The sequence below is a fragment of the Dromiciops gliroides genome, chromosome 4 (genome assembly GCF_019393635.1).
Source record: "Dromiciops gliroides isolate mDroGli1 chromosome 4, mDroGli1.pri, whole genome shotgun sequence".
Classification (NCBI taxonomy): Eukaryota; Metazoa; Chordata; class Mammalia; order Microbiotheria; family Microbiotheriidae; genus Dromiciops; species Dromiciops gliroides.
In genome coordinates, this window is record NC_057864.1 from 118,331,675 (window position 1) to 118,352,782 (window position 21,108).

Below are 21,108 nucleotides of genomic sequence, written 5' to 3' on the forward strand. Positions count from 1 at the left end.
TTGATTTGATGACATCCTTTATTCCAAATCTTCTTGGTAGTTGATTGTCAAATGGGGAAGCAGGCTCACACCCACCATCTTTCACACGGGCTAGACTAAATGTCCCTTAGGTTCCCTTCTAGCTGCCACATTTTCTGGTTGTGTGACTTAATTTTTAGCAAGGGAAATTTAGGTTGGAAGGCACTTGAAGTAGTAGAGTACTATATCAACGTGAACTCTTTATTGTTATCATTTGGAACATCACCGTGGTGAATGCTTTTCAGCTGGTGGGTTTCTCAGCAGAAAAGTGGAGGGCATTAGGGATGGAAAGGAGTAGATTCCCCCCTCTTTGACCATCTCCAGCTGGTGGGGATGATCTCAACATCCCTGCTCATAGCTGAAGCATGAAATGAGGAAATTAGAGAAGGTTCTTGAGATATTTAAATTGTACTTATGAAGAAAGTCTTCTCTTCACTAGACTAAATAAAAAATGCCGACAACTCCATCAGCCAAAAAGCATTCCAGCCGCAACTAAATATGGAATATCATCATTCAATGAACAAGCACTTATGAATATCCATGGTAATACAGAACCCAGGACTAGATGCCAACTTCATGGGACATATTTTTGATTCTAGAAAAGTATCTATAGACAATAGTATTCTTTTCCATGTACTTCAAGAAAGGTTATTTGTTTGGTCCTTAATTTTTACTGTCTTTCAATATTACTTTCTCTCTCAGGATCTGTTTCAATGACCTCTTGGAATATAGTAGATGAGAATATAACATTATGTTACTGTGTGATGAGTGCCATATGACATCACCATGGAGCCTGTGCTTCCTGAAGTACCCCCGTTTTTGTGGGGTAATGAGGGTTAAGTGACTTGCCCAGGGTCACACAGCTATTAAGTGTCAAGTGTCAAGTGAACTCGGGTCCTCCTGAATCCAGGGCTGGTGCTTTATCCACTGCGTCACCTAGCTGCCCCCTGAAGTACCCTCTTATGGAACATGTAAATAATTCACAGCTAATCTTCTATCTTTCGGAAGTCAGTCAAATGCCGGACCTGAAATCCAAAAAATCTGGGTTTCAAATCTAATTCTGACCAGCTATGTGACTGACAGGTCAGGACCTCTCTTAGTCTATACTGCCTTATCTATAAAATTGGGGATAATAATACCTCTAATACTTTTACAAGCTCATTCTGAGGCTTATATGAGAAAATGTATGCAAACTATAAAAGGCTATATGTAGAATATTAGTTATTGTCATTTAAACATACTTATGCAGAAGGTAATCTGTGACTAGGGAGCAGGGAGGGCAAAGAGAAATAAGAAGGTACAACTTTAAAGCAATATTTGATTCCCAGTCGTCTATTTATAATGATACTAGAGGGAGCATCAGGGAACAGAACATTGAAAGGATAGCTATCCTATTAGTACACTGTAAGCTTCTGGAAGACAGGGTACTGTCTTATCTAAACTTTATATTTCCTCCAAAACTAAGTACAGTACTCTGGGAAGAAAAAAGCCATTTAATAGTAACAGGTCATATTACTATAGTACTGAGATATTTAATGAATGCTTCTTGTTTTATACCATTAAAATTCCTTCTAAAGTGTTTTGGGCTAGTAAATCTGGGAAGCAGTTCAGAGATTCTGAAGAGAGAAAAGTCCACACAGGAAAAGTGAGATGTATCTTGGGGAATAAAGGCTGAAAAATGTTCATTTAGGAACCAGAATATTTCTGCTCAGTCCTTTAGGCTTGGGGGATTCCAGATGTCTTAATTAAATTAAGGGTGGGTAATAGACTTATCATTTATTGATATAGGGAACTCTAAGGTGAGGAAACACCCTCCACAATACAGTTTGGCTCTTCCTCTGTTACTTAAAGTCTTAGAGAGTTGCCTAGAGCCACTGAAAGATTGACTTATCCAGGGTGACACTGCTAATATGTGTCTGAGGGGCAGTCAAACCCAGGTCTTCCAGGCTTAGAGACTAGGTCTCTATCAACTAAGCCATGCTGCTTCATCACTTAACTTACACTTCATGTAAATCCAATCCACACTAGAGTGTGCAGTGTTGCTACTCTCCTAAACACAGGAGACATTTCACTATCAAACACTAATTATTTCACAAAAAGTTTCTCTAGGTAAATTTACATGATATCAAATATTGCTTGAACACTTGGGGATTTGTTTCTAGGTGGACGAAGAAGGTTGAGAGAAGGAGACGTGGGGGCAGCTAGGTGGCCCAGTGGATAAAGCACCGGCCCTGGATTCAGGAGGACCTGAGTTCAAATATGGCCTCAGACACTTGACACTTACTAGCTGTGTGACCCTGGGCAAGTCACTTAACCCTCATTGCCCTGCAAAACAAAACAAAACAAAACAAAAAGTGATGAGAGAAGGAGACGTGAGAGAGGAGGAGGAAGAAGAGGGAGAAACAAAACAAACATAACTACTGTCAGGATCTAATGTAACTTTCAAATTCATTTTCCAACTGATCATCAGTAGAATTTAATTCCTCAGTTCTTTTTTTTTTTCCCTTGGTGAGGCAATTGGGGTTAAGTGACTTGCCTAGGGTCACACAGCTAGTAAGTGTCAAGTGTCTGAGGCCGGATTTTAACTCGGGTCCCCCTGACTCCAGGGCCAGTGCTTTATCTACTGAGCCACCTAGCTGCCCCTCCTCGGTTCTTCTGGTGAATAAAACCTACATATGTATATTTCTATAGGTATATTTTTCACAAATCTTTTATGCTACAATTTATACTCTTGGAAAACATCTGAAGGCTAAAATGACTATTGCAGAGTAAATTAAATACAAACTATGAGAGAAAACTGGCTTAATCCTAACTTTTATTCAACTTTAGTTTCCATGATACATTTTTATATTCTTTTTTTTTTTTTTTTTGGCAGGGCAATGAGGGTTAAGTGACTTCCCTAGGGTCACACAGCTAGTAAGTGTCAAGTGTCTGAGGCTGGATTTGAATTCAGGTCTTCCTGAATCCAGGGCCATTGCTTTATCCACTGTGCCACCTAGCTGCCCCCCATTTTTGTATTCTTTAAATTCAATGTGAGAAAAATATTAAATAGTCAATAAAATGCATTCTTGCTGTCCCTTATAAAAAGAAACAGCTTCTTTTCCCCTCTAAAGATATTAGTCTGGGAGCAGTTAGGTGGCACAGTGAATAAAGCAGTGGCCCTGGATTCAGGAGGACCTGAGCTTAAATCCGTCTTCAGATGCTTGATACTTACTAGCTGTGTGACCCTGGGCAAGTCGCTTAACCCTCACTGACCCCCCCCCCCACACACAAAAAGATATTAGTCCCCCTACTATGTCTCTTCCCTCCCCCTTATCTCTTCATCTTTCTTGGGAACTGATAAATTGAAAAAAGGAAATTTTGGTTTTACTTATCAGAATGAGCTCAGGAAGATCTAGTCTAGATCTTGTTTGGCAACAACCCAAACAAGAGAGATGAAGGTTCTAAACAGTGAAGCCTAGAACATTGTTTAATGTGAAGAACCCTCTCCACTCTCCACAGCTGCTACACTAGAATGACCACTAGGTTGCAATGATTTTTGAAACACAAATAGGTTTTAGATGGCATTATATGCCCCAACAATTTCCAAGCAGAAATGGAGATTGGGAGGTTTATGTTATTAGCAATACCCTGAGTGCTAAAAGGTTTTCTAGGATCCCAATATCTAACAGAGGATTGATAAAGAATTAGGGTGCTTGGAACTGAATTGTCATTCTCTTTCCTTTGCCCCATAATTTCTTCATACACAATGAGATTAATAGCCATCCAGTCAGTTAGTCAAGAAACATTCCTTAAGCACATACTATGTGCCAGGCACTGAGCTAAGCCACATGCAGTCAATTATCTGTGATAATATTACTTCTGATATGGTTTTCAGAAGATCATCTCCTTACATAAAGGAAATTTTCATTAACTCAGAATTCAATAATTCAAAATTTGTAATAATTCAACTTGACTCAAAGTTCACGTTGTAAATGTCTATAAGGATAAATGTAATGGAGATCTGGCACATGCAGTGACCCCATAGGGGACTCTGGGGAGACAGCTTCAGGGAGAATCATGATGACATGAAAAGGAAGTGACTTGGAGGGTCCATGGCACATGTGCACACATTCTGTAATCTGTTCAGTTAGCTTTGTTTTAGGGAAGATCCTTCTTCAACTGAGTAGCCAGAATTTTTAGCACCTTTAAAAAGGCCTGAATCAACTTTGGACAGTTCTCTCTTTGCTCTATTTTCCCAAATGAGAGAGTGAGGTGACTCTTTCACTCATGGCATCTGGTGAAAGGCTCTGCTGTAACATGAAAGGCCTCCAGGCCTTCTTCCCTTCTAAGGCTGTATAGCCCACAAGAGACAGGCCAGAGTTCTTGGCCTTTTCATTCATTCTTCTCAAATCTAGGTGCATAGAGTAAAGTATGGGAGAGCAAGCCACACATATCTAAGAGTCAAAATCCAAACCAAATACTACAGCCATCACAGAATCAATGTTCCAAAGCACAAAAGGATCCTTAAGAGCGATTTTCTTGACCCAGTCCAGCAAGAGCTGAATTAAGGTTTCAATCAGCAGCAATGTGAACCTGGTGGAACCAATGCTAAGTTTTGAGCTTACTTCCTCAGAGACCAAGGTGGTATAAGAGAGAGAATTCTCCAAAGTTATTAGGGGAAATGCTTGTGTATTTGTTCTTGCTTTATCTATGAAGTAAATATATCTTTGTTAAAGCTAACTAATAAGTGTTCAAAAGGAAGAGGCAGGGTGGTCACAGGTTCCTAAAATGGGAGCGGGGAAACTTAGTAGGTGGTGGCTCAAACCAATGGGAGGGAAAGAGATGGAGGGGGAGAGGGGGAGGGAGAGGAAAGAGAGAGGGAGAGAGACAGAGAGAGACAGAGAAAGAGACAGAGGAAGAAAGAGAAGGCAGAGGAAGAGAAGGAGGAGGAGGAGGGAAGGAGGGTGAGAGAGATACCCAAAAAATCCCTCATGGATTCTGGGAGAAAGGTCCAGAACATAACTGTTATACAAGGGACTTGTTTAACCTACTTAAGGGAACCAACTGTGTGTGTTTTAAAGACAGAAGAACAGTACATGCAATTAAATGCTAATTACAAATGAATTTGATCTGTTCATTAAGGCAGGCACAGTTAAACTTTTACTTTAATATTCAATGAACTATTGCATTCAACTTAACTATTGAAATGAATTCTATTAAGTAGCTACTATGTGCAAGCCACTATCCTAGGAAGTTTTTCTTCAAAGATGAAAACAACATAGTCCCAGCTCTCAAGACATTTATGATCTAAAAAGGGGAAGGAGGGCGGAGCAGAAAGACATGTTTTCAAATAGATATGACTGTAATAAGGACCCAGTAGGGGAGGTCTAAACAATTTGGTATACACGATGAGTCTTTCTGGCAGCAGATAAAGGGAAATAGTTCAGGAAGGGGGTAGCACTTAAGCTGGACCTTGAGAGAAGAGAGATTTTAGCAGGCAGAGTGTGTCTTTGCCATGAAAGACTTCCTAGGCCTAGATGCTGAAGCAGAAGTAGGTAGAACAAGTTCAGTAATCCTGTTTATTTGCTAAAGGTAAAAAAAAAAAAAAGATGCTTTTTATTAGCACAGGAAGCCTTAGTCACAATATTCATATCTGAAAGTCATAAAATCTCATGTCTTTAAAGAATCTAAGATTTGAACCTTTCACTAATTTAGACTGGCTTTCACTTCAGGTCTTGAATATATTTCCAAGCCCTACAGTACTGAGGTGGTTAACTCATTGCTATTTATTCAACATGACAGAATAACTGGCTTGTCCTGACTTGGTAAATGCAAAAGACTAGCAAGAACATTTACATACATATAGACACACATACATGTATTAGATGTTCATGTAATCTACAGTACATACATATACACATATACTGATGCACACATGTATGTATATACATACGTGTGTGTGTGTATACCCCAAACACCTATGTCTTTGGAACATTAGAAACATCCCAAAATGGAAAGAAGAACAAAAGCAAGCAAAATTGGCTGGAGAATGTAGGATATTTTTAGGGCATTAGTTCACATCCAGGGAAGCTCATCTGAACTACAGTGAGCTGCATCATTGGTGGCTGCTGCTACAAAGACCATGATTATTTTGTCATTTCTTAATGAAGTGGGAGATTAGGAAATATTGCCTCCACTGACCAAGGAAACTTGTCCTTAAATCACCATCTCATGACTACTCCACGGATTCTGTAATACCTTATACAGCACACCTTCATTCAATGCTTATTGTCCAACCCTCCTTGCTACTTATTCCATAAAGTCCAAGTCAGACTTGTTCTCATATAGATTAAAACTCTAGAAACAAATTTATCTTACTGGGGAGATTATGACACACACTAGAGATCAACCCGAACAAAGCCAGCTCTTTAAATTTGGATTTAACAGAGAAAAAAAGGGGGAAGGGAGTAAGAAGTCTAGGAAATTATTCCAATATTCAATATTATACCAAAAACCATGAAGTAACAGATGACAAATTCTTCTTTATCCCTTCTCTCTTTTTTCTTTAAAAGGAACAACCATAAGTCACCTCTTTTCCTTACACATGGAGCAAAGGAACTTGTATTTCAGGAATAAAATAAATGAACAAAGTGCTTCCCTTGTATTTCAGGAATAAAATAAATGAACAAAGTGCTTCCCTTTTAGAAAAGAGTCTTAACCTTTTCTGTTGTCATGGACTTGTGTGATAATCTGGTGAAACATATGAATCCCTACTTAGGATATTTTTGTTTGTTTGTTTGTTTGTTTTGCAGGGCAATGAGGGTTAAGTGACTTGCCCAGGGTCACACAGCTAGTGAGTGTCAATGTCTGAGGCCGGATTTGAAGTCAGGTCCTCTTGAATCCAGGACCAGTGCTTTATCTACTGCGCCACCTAGCTGCTCCCCTTAGAATGTTTTTAAATGCAAAGATTATATATATATAAGATTGCATAGAATACAAAGGAAACCAACTGCATACAAACATATGTATGAACACCTCCCTAAGCCCCACCCCCAAACACACACACAAGATTTTGTGTGTGTGACTAAAATCTTGTCCCAAAAATCTTCCTGCAGTTTTAGGCTACAAAAATCTTAGTACAGTGGATGTCCCAAAGTCTTTAAGCTTAAGCTACTAAAGCTTTAATCTGTATGAAGAATTTGGGGACATCCTAGCTGTGTGTGTGTATACACACATACACACATGTATACATATATGTACACTACAAATACATATGTGCAGTACACTATACACACAGTATACGTATATACACACACGTGTGAACATGTGTATCTGTATGTATATTTTAGACTAGGTATCCCTATTCTGTCTTGGCTGGAAAATGCAGGAGCAACTCCTGGGCCCAATCCCACTACTCATAATTATATGAAGTTTGACCAGGGGCAGTTCACCCTTCCTTAGGCCATCTGCTGGCTTTCTACTCCTGGAGATTCACTATATTAAAGTCAAACTTAATTTGGACACCTAGATACAAGCATGTACCACCATACCAAGCAAACCAATTATATTAAAAATATAATCATCAAAATTTTTTTTGAAAACCAAGTTCCTGGGTCTCTGCTTTATAGCACTCAGTAGATATTCACCTTCACAGAATAGATATTTAAATTAATTTTGTTTGTGTATTTATGTATATGTGCATGTATGTATGTACATTTATTTTTATGTGGATATGTGCACAAACACATTAGTCTGGGCATGTTCCTACTCAACCCAGAGAAGGTTGAGATAGAGTCTGTCATGTTAAGAGAATCTCCTACAGCTGGAACATTTTGAGTAGGTAGCACACTCCATGTTGTAAACTGCTCATGCAGCAGGACTGAGAAAAAGGCATCTCCTGGCCACCGGCTGTTCCTAACTCCAGGAAAATGAAAATACAGCATCTCCGCACCTGTTCACCTGATGGTGAAGGAAGGAAAAGCCATTACCGAGTGACAGGAGACAAAAAACCAAAATCCACTTCAGCAACTCATCCCAGCGCTGGTGATTAATCTCACACTCCCACAGCCTGATGCACATTAACCAGATAATTAATAATTTCTTTAGGGATTCCGGCTCGGCAACTGTTTTATCAACCTGCACAGCATTAGGAGGGGAGATGCTGCATTTGTGAGCAAACGGCTGGAACCGACAAACCATTGTGGAGGAATGGCGGGCTTTGCTGCTGTTTGTGGGCCGGCTTCAAGATGAGCAAGGGTAGTGTGTGCTGGCCACGTTCGTTCTCTTTCAGTAGTTAGCTGACTTGACTATCCAAGGAATAAGCTCCTCTCTGCTCCCTTCTACCCACTTCACTGAGCAATTGGATTTTCTTCTCAAAAGAGGACTCCCTAATATTATTATGGCATCTTAGAGACATGTGGTTCACCAGCGTGGATACAAATGATAATAAATGAGAGATAGAGAAACCTCCCTGAAGCAGAATATATAAAAAATAAAATAAATTGACATGTTGCCGGAGCCCTATAACCCAAGACTTTCAACTAATTGGATGAGCAGTATGATCTTCTTTAGCATATAACAGTACCTGCTCTCAACTTTTTGCTGTTTCCTGTTCACAGTCTTAGTCTCAAGAACATAAGTCATAGAGAATCAAGATTACCCTGTCCAAATGCTCTGCACAGACTCACCACTCTAGTTGCATGTTAAAACTAGCCCATAGGAAAAAGTCTCCTTTTTTTTTTATTAAGTTTTTAAGACTGTGACTAAAATCCCAAGGAGAATAATAAATCAAAAGGAGTGCTATTTAAAAGGCTCAGCATTAAGCTTTCACCTTATTCATTTTCTCCTACAGTGTGAAAAACACTTTATTGAAAATATTACTTTACGTCTTCTCTGAAGTTTATACTGAATGCTATTTTGATAGAAAAGAAATGAGAACACAATTCAACTTCGCAGGATCATGTTAGGATATGTGTGTGTGTATAATTTGTACTTCTCTAATGAACTTATCAATAATTTAAAAATCATAACTACTGTGCTTGTGGTATATTCCTATACTATAACAAACTCCATGAGGGCAGGAGAATTTTACCTTTCAGCGTGTCCAGAACACAGTAATCATTTAATAACTGCTTTTTTTTTAAGTGAGGCAATTGGGGTTAAGTGACTTGCCCAGGGTCACACAGCTAGTAAGTGTTAAGTGTCTGAGGCCGGATTTGAGCTCAGGTACTCCTGATTCCAGGGCTGGTGCTCTATCCACTGCACCACCTAGCTGCCCCATATAACTTTTTTTAATTAAATAGGGTCAACCCTGACCTACACAAACCTGGCTATTCTTGGTCATGTAATCTCAGCGCCCTTCTCTGAAAGAGCTAGGCAGTCAAACACACCAGGGAACCATCTTGCATGAACCACCCAACTGGGTCTGTCCCAACAAGCATACAATTCCAAAGGGATAAGCCTTGTTCTCTGATGAAGATGCTGAAGAAATCTTGTTTATGCAGCAAGAGAGTCTTGGATAGATTTGAGCTTTGGGGCCAGATAAAAGAAAGCATTCTGTGTAAGTTTCAGAAATTCAGGTTTGCTGAACCCTGAGCAGTAAGAGCTGTAAAAGCACAAAATTACACTCGATTGGAAAAGTTCTGTAGAAATACACATGTATCAAGAATCATGGCTTTTCTCTCTCTCTTTTTCTTCTTTCTCAAAATGGCCCAGTGCCAAAGCAAACTCCATGAAAGGCCTCACAAAATGGAAATCACATTTTAAAATAACTATAAACTATTTCAACCACTAATTGTTTTTAAGATTTCGCTATATGCTACTAATTGAAAATGTGTAGCTCTTTCCATTCATTAGCTTTATTACAAGTGCTCCAATGAATTAAAGGAAAATCTGTCACAGACGTATTCCTTGAAACTTTCACTAACCTATGCTAACACATGCTTGGTACTACAGATGTAATTCTCATTAATTCAGCAGAAGTCACTAGACTGAACAGAAGATGAGAATTTGGGGTTTATAATGAACAGGCCACCATCAATTCACGTATACACAACTCCATTACAATGTCAGTGTCAGAAGACCAGGATAGCACTGCTTTCTACATTTAAAGCGAGACAAATTGTACATCACTGATTATACAAGACAAGATTTTTACTGTTATCAGATACCATCTTATACTGTCCTGGTCAAATAAGGATGAAGAAACCAACTTAAGTTTTAATATCAGATTCGTTGTCCAGTTTTACTTGTTTTCCTTTTCCCATCCTTGTAGTTTTATGGATTTTTCCATCTTTAAAAGATGAAATGACTCAACTGGTAAGCATAACTATGCACCTTAATCTTAGGTATTACACAAGAGATTAATAAACTATTTGTAATATTTTCTGAGGGAAATAATTTTCTTATGATTTGCGCAATATAGGCAGGCTGTCTCTGTACCTAATTCAGACTTCTAAAACTCCAAACTTTTCCAAATTGTAGTTTCTCTACAACTCTGACACAGTCAGAGCTATTGCTCTGGAGAATAGCTATTGCTATTGGAGAAAGTCTTGGGAAATGAGGTGTCTTATGCCGGGATTTTGAGATCATGTTAAGAGCTACAGACTAAGACCAGGCACACAAAGGGGAATAGGTGAATACTGACTAGCAAGGAGAGAACAGTTCCATGGAGAAAGCACGCAAGGATGAGGACTTAGAAGAAAGCAGCCATATGAGCCATAAGACTAAACAGATGAGGGGCAGCTAGGTGGTGCAGTGGGTAGAGCACTGGCCCTGGATTCAGGAGGACCTGAGTTCAAATCCGGCCTCAGACACTTAACACTTACTAGCTGTGTGACCCTGGGCAAGTCACTTAACCCCAATTGCCCATCAAAACAAAAACAAAATCAAACAACAAAAAAAAGACTACACAGATGACAGAAGCCAGCAGCAAGGCTGTGAGACATAAGAGGCAGGCCACATTATATATGATCCAGCCAGTACACCCAACTTTCTGGCATGGGCTCAGACACCAAAACATCATTTGTCAGCTTCCTTGGAACTCAAGAGAAAGAAACTCAAGAGGTAAGTAGCTTCAGATCTTGAGTTTCTCCATGAGTGCCTTCAGTCTTAACTCATGGTGTCCTACTATGGAAAGGAAGCAGATGCAATAAAAGGGATATGAGTATAACTCCCTTGAGTTATGGAAGGTAGTTGCCATTTTTTTGTGAGCAGGGGCATATTCTGCCATAATTAAAGGCTTTTTGCCTGAGTTCATGTGTCTTTTGTATAGTTCGTTTATTTATTTATCCATTTATCTATCTATTTATTCATTTATTTAAGTATATATTTGTTTGTCTGTGGGGGTTAAGTGACTTGCCCAGGGCCACACAGTTAGTAAGTGTCAAATGTCTGAGGCCAGATTTGAACTCAGTTCCTCCTGAATCCAGGCCAGTGCTTTATCCACTGTGCCACCTAGCTGCCCCCCTGTCTTTTGTATAGTTTAAAAGAAACATACCGCTAGGGAAGCAAGAGTAAATTTTTGGACAGCTGCTGACACAAAAGAGTACAATGAACCTAGAAAGTAGCAAAAGGGGTCTCAGAATCATGTTTGGTCCAGGGCCATATCAGCATTAGAAATGAATTTTTGCATGTACCTGACCCCAGCATAGCAGGCTCATATTTGGTACTGATTATTAAATGGGTTTCCTTATATAAATCTTTTTTGTGTGTGTGAGGCAATTGGGGTTAAGTGACTTGCCCAGGGTCACACAGCCAGTAAGTGTTAAGTGTCTGAGGCCAGATTTGAACTCAGGTCCTCCTGGCTCCAGGGCCAGTGCTCTATCCACTGTGCCACCTAGCTGCCCCTCCTTGCATAAATCTAATAAAACTTTATTCATATATTCACTTTTTTTTTAAACCGTGTCAGTTCCCTGGGTCATTTCCTAAGTCATGAATGATACCATAATTTTCTAAACTTTCAAACCTTTCTCAATAGAAGTAAATATGAATATGAAAAGTAAGAGAGCTTTCAACATGTAAACTAGTATAATTCTCAGCTGTTTTAAAAGTCCCCAAAATAAACAGCTTTTTCTCCAAGACACCATACAGTTTAGAGTACATTATTGTTCTTTAACCCTTTGCGTATGCACTAACAAGGCAATATGTTCCAAACTCTTTTGCAAGTTTCTCTCAGTTTGTTATTCCCCGTATTGTTCATTCTTGGTGTACCAAGTGGGTACTGGTGACAGAACTAATGTCAACAACTTGTCTATAAATGCACAAATATAATTTGTTAGATGGATAGTAGCAACAAACACTTTACATGCAGAAGAAATAAGAATCTAGTCAACAAGCAAGTGACAGGAACTCACCCTTTCAGCTCTGGGAGTCTCCTTCTCTATCCTCTTCTGAATATTATAGGGTTCCCTAGAAAACTATAAGCAAAGAGGAGGTGTAAGGAATAATCAGTCGTAACCACCATCACCTATTGAATAGGTGTGTCTGATTGCACATAATAAACACCATATTCGTACTTCCCTCAAATTCCCACTAGCAAACTATTGTTTCACTCAGCATTATTACATATTTGCTCTAATTCTCCCAGGATGGCCCTGGAGATTGAAACTGTCTTTCAGAGCCATAGAACTAACATGTATTCTGTATTCTTTGGAACATAGCAGGGATCTGTGAACTTGGACTTTTAGAAAAAATGTATACAAGTCCAGGGATCAGGGCAATGCAGAATCACAGAGACTCATAGACTTCCTGAGTGGGAAGGAACCTTTTCCAACCCATAACCTGAAAGAGGATCCCGTCTATAATAGCAATATACTTGACAAGTGGCCACACAGTCTTTGCTCAAAGGTGCTCTAGGGAATACCTAGTTGCATTATGACCACTCTTCCTTCACTTTATCCCTGGCATGGCTGAAGAAACTAGAATTCATTGGAAAACTGTAGCCATATACACTTCCATTTTACCCTTGCTCAGGAGAATAAATGGTTTTTTCCTCCTTCCCCCACACCTACCCATTTACAATCAATACAAGGGCTTAAGCCAACCCAATCTTCAAATCAAAATAATTTGATTTATAAAACATCCAAACCTTCACTTCCTATGTAAAAAGAAACATGAACTTCTGTTCCCATATGGTATCATCTCAGGAGATAAGGGCAGATCAACTCAAGATAGTCTCAGAAGGAGGTTTTGGGAAAACATCATTGTTAACCATATGAAGGTAACAATGAGAGAAGAAATCAGCAAGGGCTATTTTCTATAGATCAGGAGTTTGACTATGTCTTATGGACTAGACGTGCTGATCATAGCACATGCCCTTTCTCACATAAGGCAACATCAAAAGCTTTCAAAAGAAACAGAGAGCGACAGTATCCTCATTGGTATGCAATGTGACAGTTCAGATCCAAACTCTGGGCTACCTTTTGAACTATCTGTCAGGGGAGGAAGACTGTTATTTTCCTTTATCTTTTACTTTTAAGAACTTTTAGCACTTGTGATTCTCCCTTTCCCTGTGCTCTCCCTCTGTCGGTCTCTCTGTACGTGTGTGCCCCTCTCTCTCTCTCTCTCTCTCTCTCTGCCTCTCTCTTTCAGCCTAGATTCAAGCATTAACCTTTGATGTAACATTTTTGCTCCACATCAGAATGGATAGAATGAGCTTCAGAGAAGCAATTGAGTTGAGAGAATGAAAAGGATGACATCACTTCAAACGTGGACTTTCCGGGAAAATTGTCCTTTCAAGCATTCCCCTGCGCTGTCTACTGGGGACACTCTACTCTCCCTGACCACTGCATGCAGCCTAGGTTTCATTTGTTTTGATAACCATTTGTTTTTTGTCTCTATTCACAACATTGTGTGTGTGTGTGTGTGTGTGTGTGTGTGTGTGTGTGTGTGTGTGTGTGTGTGTAACTCAGGCTTGTATAGTTTTTAAAGCTTCTGTGTTCACTTTATAACTCCCAAATGAAAGACAGGAATTCATTATCATCAGTTATTAGTTTGATAATTCCAAATAAAGTCAATATAAACATTTACATGGCCATCTGCCCAGGAAGAACATTAGGAATGAGAATGTGTGGCTATGTAACTAGTATTCTCTCTGTTCTTGTGCACATTGTGACATACACACAAATAAGGCAGAAGGAGCAGAAACTTTAACATTGATTGGCTTCTGTTATTTCCTTTGTGTTCACTAGTTCTGGGCAGAGTTCTTTTTTTTCCTTAATTAATGAATGAATGAATTTCTCTCCAGTCTCAGGTTCTGACTATTCAGAGAGGTATTCAGTATGGACTACTACCAATGTACCACAAGATTTTTCTGCCTTCCTCAAATGCACTGGTATCATCTATACAGAATGCTCATTTCCATTTCACATGGAGAAGGATCAGGCTATTTCCTTTGATAGGATTTCTCATATCTGAATAAAAAGGTAGCTAATTCAACACTATGAACAAACATAGTGATATGAATTTGGTATTCAACTTAAAAAAATAATTGTACCTCTTTTAAAATACCTCCTTCCCCAAAATATTTTGCCATATTTCCAGTCCTTCAGTTTTTCAACTTGTGAAGACTTTAAGGAAAATGTAATCCATATGTCTATGATTCATTTATACTTAGTTCATCAAAATTCTGTTTTTGTATTAAATGTCAAAATGCCTTTTATGTCTCAATTTATGAACTCTTTAAAGTCTTTATTTTTAAATTATGGGAGAATGTGTTTTGCCAAATTTAAACTCTACAAAGGCATTCAGAATTCTGGTCTAAACATCAATTTCTGGGAGAGCTAACTTTGTTTACTCCTGGGAAACTTCCTGTTTTAGGAAACATACTTCCAAAGTTTATTTGAAATATTCACAAAGTTTTTAGATATTTAATCTCATATCCTTCATTTCAAAAGATGTGCTGACTACTCTATCAGTGTATACAAGGTTGATTTTGACAATTAGTGTGTGTCACAGTCCTTTTCATAGTAGGAGATTATATGTGATTAAATGTCTGTATGGTCGACAGGCATTTAACTAGACAATATATAATCCTTAAGGTTAGAAGATAATTCTGACCATCTTGTTATTCATGTATAAGAGTATACTTATGACTGGTAGCCTCTCCTTGCTACATCAGCAAACTTCTCTGCTCAGCACTGCACATCTGCTTCCAGACACAGAAAACTTGCCTTCTTCTTTAACCCCGCTCAACTTCCCATTCATTTGTTTCAATCCAACTAGAAATTCTGGGAGGTTGATAAATGCAAAATGAGTTAAAATTTCAAAAACAACCTTATTTCCTAGAAAGCTAAACCTTATTGAAATGTACAGCTCCAGATGTTTCAAGTACTTGGAGCTACCAGTTGAGTATCAAGGGCACAGTGAAGAGTACTGAATGAGGAGGAAGGAGATTTGGGTTTTAGTCCCTGGTCTGTCACTCAAGTTCTTTTGTGAAATCAAAGGAGTAGACTGAATGATCTCTAAGGCACCTTCTAATTTGAAATGTGTATTACTCTAAGTTTTGACATTATCCTTACTCAGTTTCATCAAAAATTTACTTATTAACTTTAGTTTAAAAGAAAACAGGGGGCAGCTAGGTGGTGCAGTGGATAGAGTACCGGCCCTGGAATCAGGAGGACCTGAGTTCAAATCCGACCTCAGACACTTAACACTTACTAGCTGTGTGACCCCGGGCGAGTCACTTAACCCCAATTGCCTCACTAAAAAAAAAAGAAAGAAAGAAAGAGAAAGAAAACAGTTCAGGAAGATCACTGATAAAAGATAAATGATACAGAGGAAAAGGAGGATGGTCAAAGGCCTTGAGTCTATGATCTATGAGGAGCAATTGAGGGAATTGCAGACATATAGCTCTGATGAAGAGAAGACTCAGGAAGGATCTCATATCTAGTGTTCAAGTACGTGAGGAACTTCCATGTGAAACAAAGATTAAACTTGCATTTTAATAACAGAACCAAGATCTATTCCCACCAGCCCTCAACCCTGATGGCAGTCCAAGGGGTGTTTGGCAGTAGATCTATCCTGGGACTTTTTTCTGAATGGGGAATGGGTGGGACCTTTCTATAGGTCTTGTAGCCTACTAATGGGGGAGGTTTCTCCCTAGTAGTGAGTTCTCCATCATGTTCAGTGGCCAATCCTCTTAGACATAACCCCCAGTCACAAAACATTTGGGGACCAAGTCCAAAGTAGGTCATTTCAGTTAAGTGAGGTACCTGTCCTTTTAGTTAATATGAATGTCCATCCCCATGGAACTAGAGCACATACTCCAAGATATTGACCCTCTTAGTAGAAGAAGTTTTAAAGAGGCAAATTTAAACAGGAAGTTGGAGGGCCGGGGGAAACTTTCCTAATAATTAGAACTATCCCAAAGTTGAAATGGACAGCCTTAGGAGGTAGTGAGTTCAACTGTATTAGAAGTCTTTAAACATAGGCTGGATAACTACTGTTTGAATATGTTATAGTGAGAATTCTTTTTCAGATATAGGTTAGACTAGATTTCCACAGCAGTTATATCTACCTTTTGAATTCTGTGAATCTGTGAACTCCTAGAGATATCCTCCCCAAAAGGCTAGTTTGTCAGAATTTTTGAGGATGAGGAATATCAAGTCTGTTTTTAATACCTATTTCTTCAGCTAAAAAATCAAGACTTTATTGAACTACAACCAACCTCTTTACACGACAAATCTATGAGAGAAGAATACATGTTGGTACCCTAGCAAGATAGAGTTATATTTGGGTATGGTACTTTGGGGTTCCAGCCAAAAGGTGACTTGTCACAAAGGATTTGAACAAGTGATGGATTATACTGATAAACTGGCAATGTGAACACCAACGAATGGAAATTTGCTGCTAGTCCAACAGTGTTTTCTAGTAAACAAAAGTGTTTTGTTTTTGCTTTGTCTTCAATACTTCAAAAAAGCAGTGTGGGTTCTTCCCAACACAATGTAGACCATAAGCCTGCAACATCTTAGTCAATGGTTTCATGATTTTCAGTGACCAAAAATCAACATTACCAAGTAGCCAGCCCTCTGGTGATGAGATTCTCTGAATTTAGCCAAGCCAGTCAGTCCTACTATATCTAGGCCTTTCAAGTTCCTCCTTAGGAATTGTGAGAGCTTGCCTTGTGTTGGCACAGCTTTTAAGAATCCAGAGTTAACTTTATAACCATGACAGTATGGCACTAATGAAAATGTCTCTTAATACCGACATGGTGAATTTAAAATTTTTTTTCAAATTAAAGAATGCTTTGAAAGAACACTAAATTGCCGGTTCTTGCTGCTGTTGTTGGACCTTTTCTTTGGTGATGCACCCTACTTCTGAATTAGTCTTGTGTGGAAGGGTCTTATCATGCTTCAATACTGCCACAGCACTGACCTACACTTTAATTTGAATTTTAAGCAGAACCAAGTATTTTCTTAGTTCCACCCACCTGTCAGCACATAGTTGCATAATAAGATAATACTTTCATGTGATTTTAAAACAGTAGACACCTGCAAAAGACTTCCATGGGAAATGAACAGAACAATTGCATTAAGCTTTGTTTTAATAAGCCCAAGATTCAGTGTCTCTGGCATCATGTTATGCTACCGTGAATAGATGCCAAATAAACCCTCTGTAAGGGGAGAGCTGCTATGAATGACAACTTCAGAAATATATTGGATGCGAGGCTTTTTTTTTCAGAAGGATTCGCTGAAGTTGTGCATCATTCAGGCAGTAGTTTTTTCCTAGTTAAAAGAAAGAATCTTGGAAGAGATGACAATTTAAATAAAAAAACTTAGGAATGTCACATTTGTGTTACTCAATTTTTTAAAAATTCAGGTATAAAGACCCCTTCTTAAGAAAACAGAGCCAAAATTTGTCACTGATTTTAAAAAGTGATGGTTCTATAGAAAACCTGGAGTAACTGTTTTATTTAACTTGCTCAGGTTGTAACCTATGCATCACTGTCACCAGATTAGGTCAAAATCACCCTTGCAGTCTGGAAAGCAAAGTGAACTGTGTGTGTGTGTGTGTGTGTGTGTACTTGTATATCTGGCTTTTATGAAGGATTACATTAATTGTAAGCATCATTTTATAATATTTTATAATGCCTACTTGTTTTTTCACATCTCATTAAAAAAGACATGGCACTGACTGATGTTAAAATTAGATTAATGTCACTCAACAATAGAGTTCTATAGGATATTCAGCAAAATTTAGATTTAAAAAGTCCTGAACTAAGAAAAAGGAAACAGGGTCCAGTGCCTCAGTCAAATGAAAATACACACATTTCAGTGGTGTTTTATAATTTACAAAATCTTTTTATCCCAACAATCCTGTAAGGTACAAAGTACAAGTATCATTATGTTCATTTTAAAGATCAAGAAACTGATGCTCAGAAAGATTCAAAATCATACAGCTAGTACATGTCAAAGCTAAAACTCAAACCCAGTCTCCTAATGAGTGGTTTCGCTACTATACTATACTACCTAATGACTGAGATCCTAAGGAATGGTCTAATACACTAATGTTATTTGGTCAGGTTACAGGTTGGCACTGCCCTGGAAGGTATTGGGGGATTTTCTGATGTCTTGTGGCAGTAATCCACGCTTCCCCCCACCCCAACCTGTGTCAAGTGGGTGATGTAGAATGGGGAAAGAGCAGCAATAGTTTACCATTCTTAGACCTGCTTAGGAGAAGCCATACTACTTTATAGGAACACATCTTAAGTTTCTTCCTTTGTTAATAATATAAAATACCCTAAATTGTTTTTGTTCATCCAAATAAAAAAATAATGGTATAATTTATATATTTGAAAGCTATAATCTTAAACAAAAAGGTTAAAAAAATCAAGAAAGACATCAGTTATAAATATTGATTTATATGTATGTGTATCTACATATATAAATACATATGTATGTTTCTAATCTCTTATGAATCAGGAATGAGAAAATGGTATTATGAAGCATAAATCACATCTGTAAGAGAGTAACGTCTGGGGGCTAAGGCATAGTATTTAAACTCTTCCATTCTATTCTTGTTCTTAACTCACTGTGTGACCTTGGGCAGATCAGTTTCTACATCTAATGTAAATGAAAACAATAATAATATATACCTTAGGAGAAAGTGCTTCCTATGACATACTTTGAGACCCTAGGATAAAGCATGCAGCCTGTTCTCATTATCTTAAACATTCAGTATGATTTAAAATACCGAGAAATGATGATAGCTTTGTAAGTTTGATATTTTCTGTCTGCTATCTAAAAGCCACCAGTTACAAAAGTCAGCTTGGAGAGTTTCGTCAAGAAATCTTCCTTCTCCCAGATCAATTTTAAGTGGCAATGAACAGTAGGCTCCTCCATGACTTTCTTAGAGAAATTTGGGGATAAACATGTCAGCAGGGGGCAAGTAATTCTTTTCATTAGCGTATAAAGACTCTGTGAAGGATATGGTACTAGCCTTCTCTGTTCATTATCTGGATGGAATTACTTCAGCTAAAAGGTTAATAATTACACAAATAACTTACACTTCCTCAGTTTTCATATTGTAATCCTATAGTTGCAGGATTTCAACTTTGCTCCCAGAGTCCACCACGAGATGAATGCAGAACAACAATAAGTCCAACTGGCTGAGTAGCTTTGGGTAGAAGAGCAGGAAATGAAGGGAGGACTGTGGGGCTTGAACATTTACTTAATGAAGCACAGCAACATGATATTAGCAGCACCAGCCAATATGTTTCATTCTGGAATATATTCACTGCTTTTTTTTTTTTTTGTCACGCTGCTGTGTACTATGTAGGTCTTCAATTCCTCCCATTCTCCCTCTAACCTTTCGCTGCCTGCAAACAGGGTGTCATTGTTTATTAAAGATAACTAATGCCCTAAGTCTTTATTTACTTCTGTTTATTGCTATTTTAGCAAGAGTCACCAGAGAGCAGCTATGCTTCTGGTCCACTAGGGTTCTTTAATCACTGTTAGTAGGTAAAATCATCTGTGACAACTAATCCAAAAAGCAGATTATATTTATTTTGGCTACAGTGGCTTGCAATTCGTTAAAATCAACAAAGCCTTTTCATTAGCCCCCTGCTGATGTCCTAAAAACAGACATTTCAAGGGTCTCAAAGCACAGAGCTACACATATGCAGCAAAGCTAAGTCTGACAGATTTGCAGTACCATTCTCAACATAAAATCTTATTAAACTAACAAACAAGAAACCGAACCCCTCTGCTTTCATACAAAGGCTTAATTAACTGCCCCAAACAGCAAAATTAAAATCATATATGCAAGGTTTCCTGAATTTGGAATCAAGACAAACAGCAGTGGAAACTGTAGCATTTATTAAGTGGGCTTTACCATGAAAAAAAAAGCTAAATAAAACTGGACTATTATTTTCAATATGGCAAAAGTTTTTTTTAAATGGTGGTAAAAATAGTGGTACCTATTTCTGAGGAAGATGAGCATGCACATGCCCTCACAAGGGAGGGTTTTGATTAACTGAACTGTTAGTGAAGTTAGCAAACCCAATGAGCTGATCGCTGAGGTCTCATCCGAGGTTTTACTAGTGGTTAGAGACATCTGCCAGAGGTTACAGCAATGGCAGAGTGTTTTAGGGTCTCCATCACCCCACCGAGACTTCATTTAACCTCTCTCTTCTTTTGCACCTAGCAATAAGACCATCGCTTTTTCTGCAGTATTTCCCTCTTTCCTTGCAGTTATGCAGGACAAAGCATAAAAGAGGAGGCCCTCTTTATTCCTGAGTTGGATCATTCAACTCCAACTTCAGAAAAGGGGGCATTGCTGAAGGGAAGCTCATAGCAGTGATTCTGCCCAACTGCCATCCCTGTGTCACCACACAGCAGCCATAATTAATGAATATATCAAAAGGTCTACTCAAGGAGCAGGAAAGGTAGACAATGATTTATGTTTACCTACAGGGAAAATTATTTAGCTTCGCCACATCTTTCAGAATAAAGAAGCCCAGAAAGATTTTAGTATGGCACAGTATCTCCTAAACCTGGAGGGGAGTTCAGGGAGAGAATCCTACCGAAAAAGAAGGAGGAGCCTCAGCTCCTTCTAACCAGAGTTTTTCTTATTTGTTTGTAAACATTTATTTGCTCTCCAGCCTTGATT

At 38.5% G+C, this 21,108-nt stretch overlaps 1 protein-coding gene across 6 annotated transcripts in view; it reads right to left on the reverse strand.

Annotated features, from left to right (window-relative positions):
- Positions 1-21,108, reverse strand: part of ESRRG (estrogen related receptor gamma) — a 704,143-nt gene that overhangs the window by 447,108 nt on the left and 235,927 nt on the right. For all 6 annotated transcript variants that reach the window (XM_043963448.1, XM_043963443.1, XM_043963447.1 and 3 more), the window contains one exon: positions 12,354-12,416. The gene's annotated coding sequence lies outside the window, so the exon portion shown is untranslated. The remainder of the gene's footprint in view (positions 1-12,353; positions 12,417-21,108) is intronic.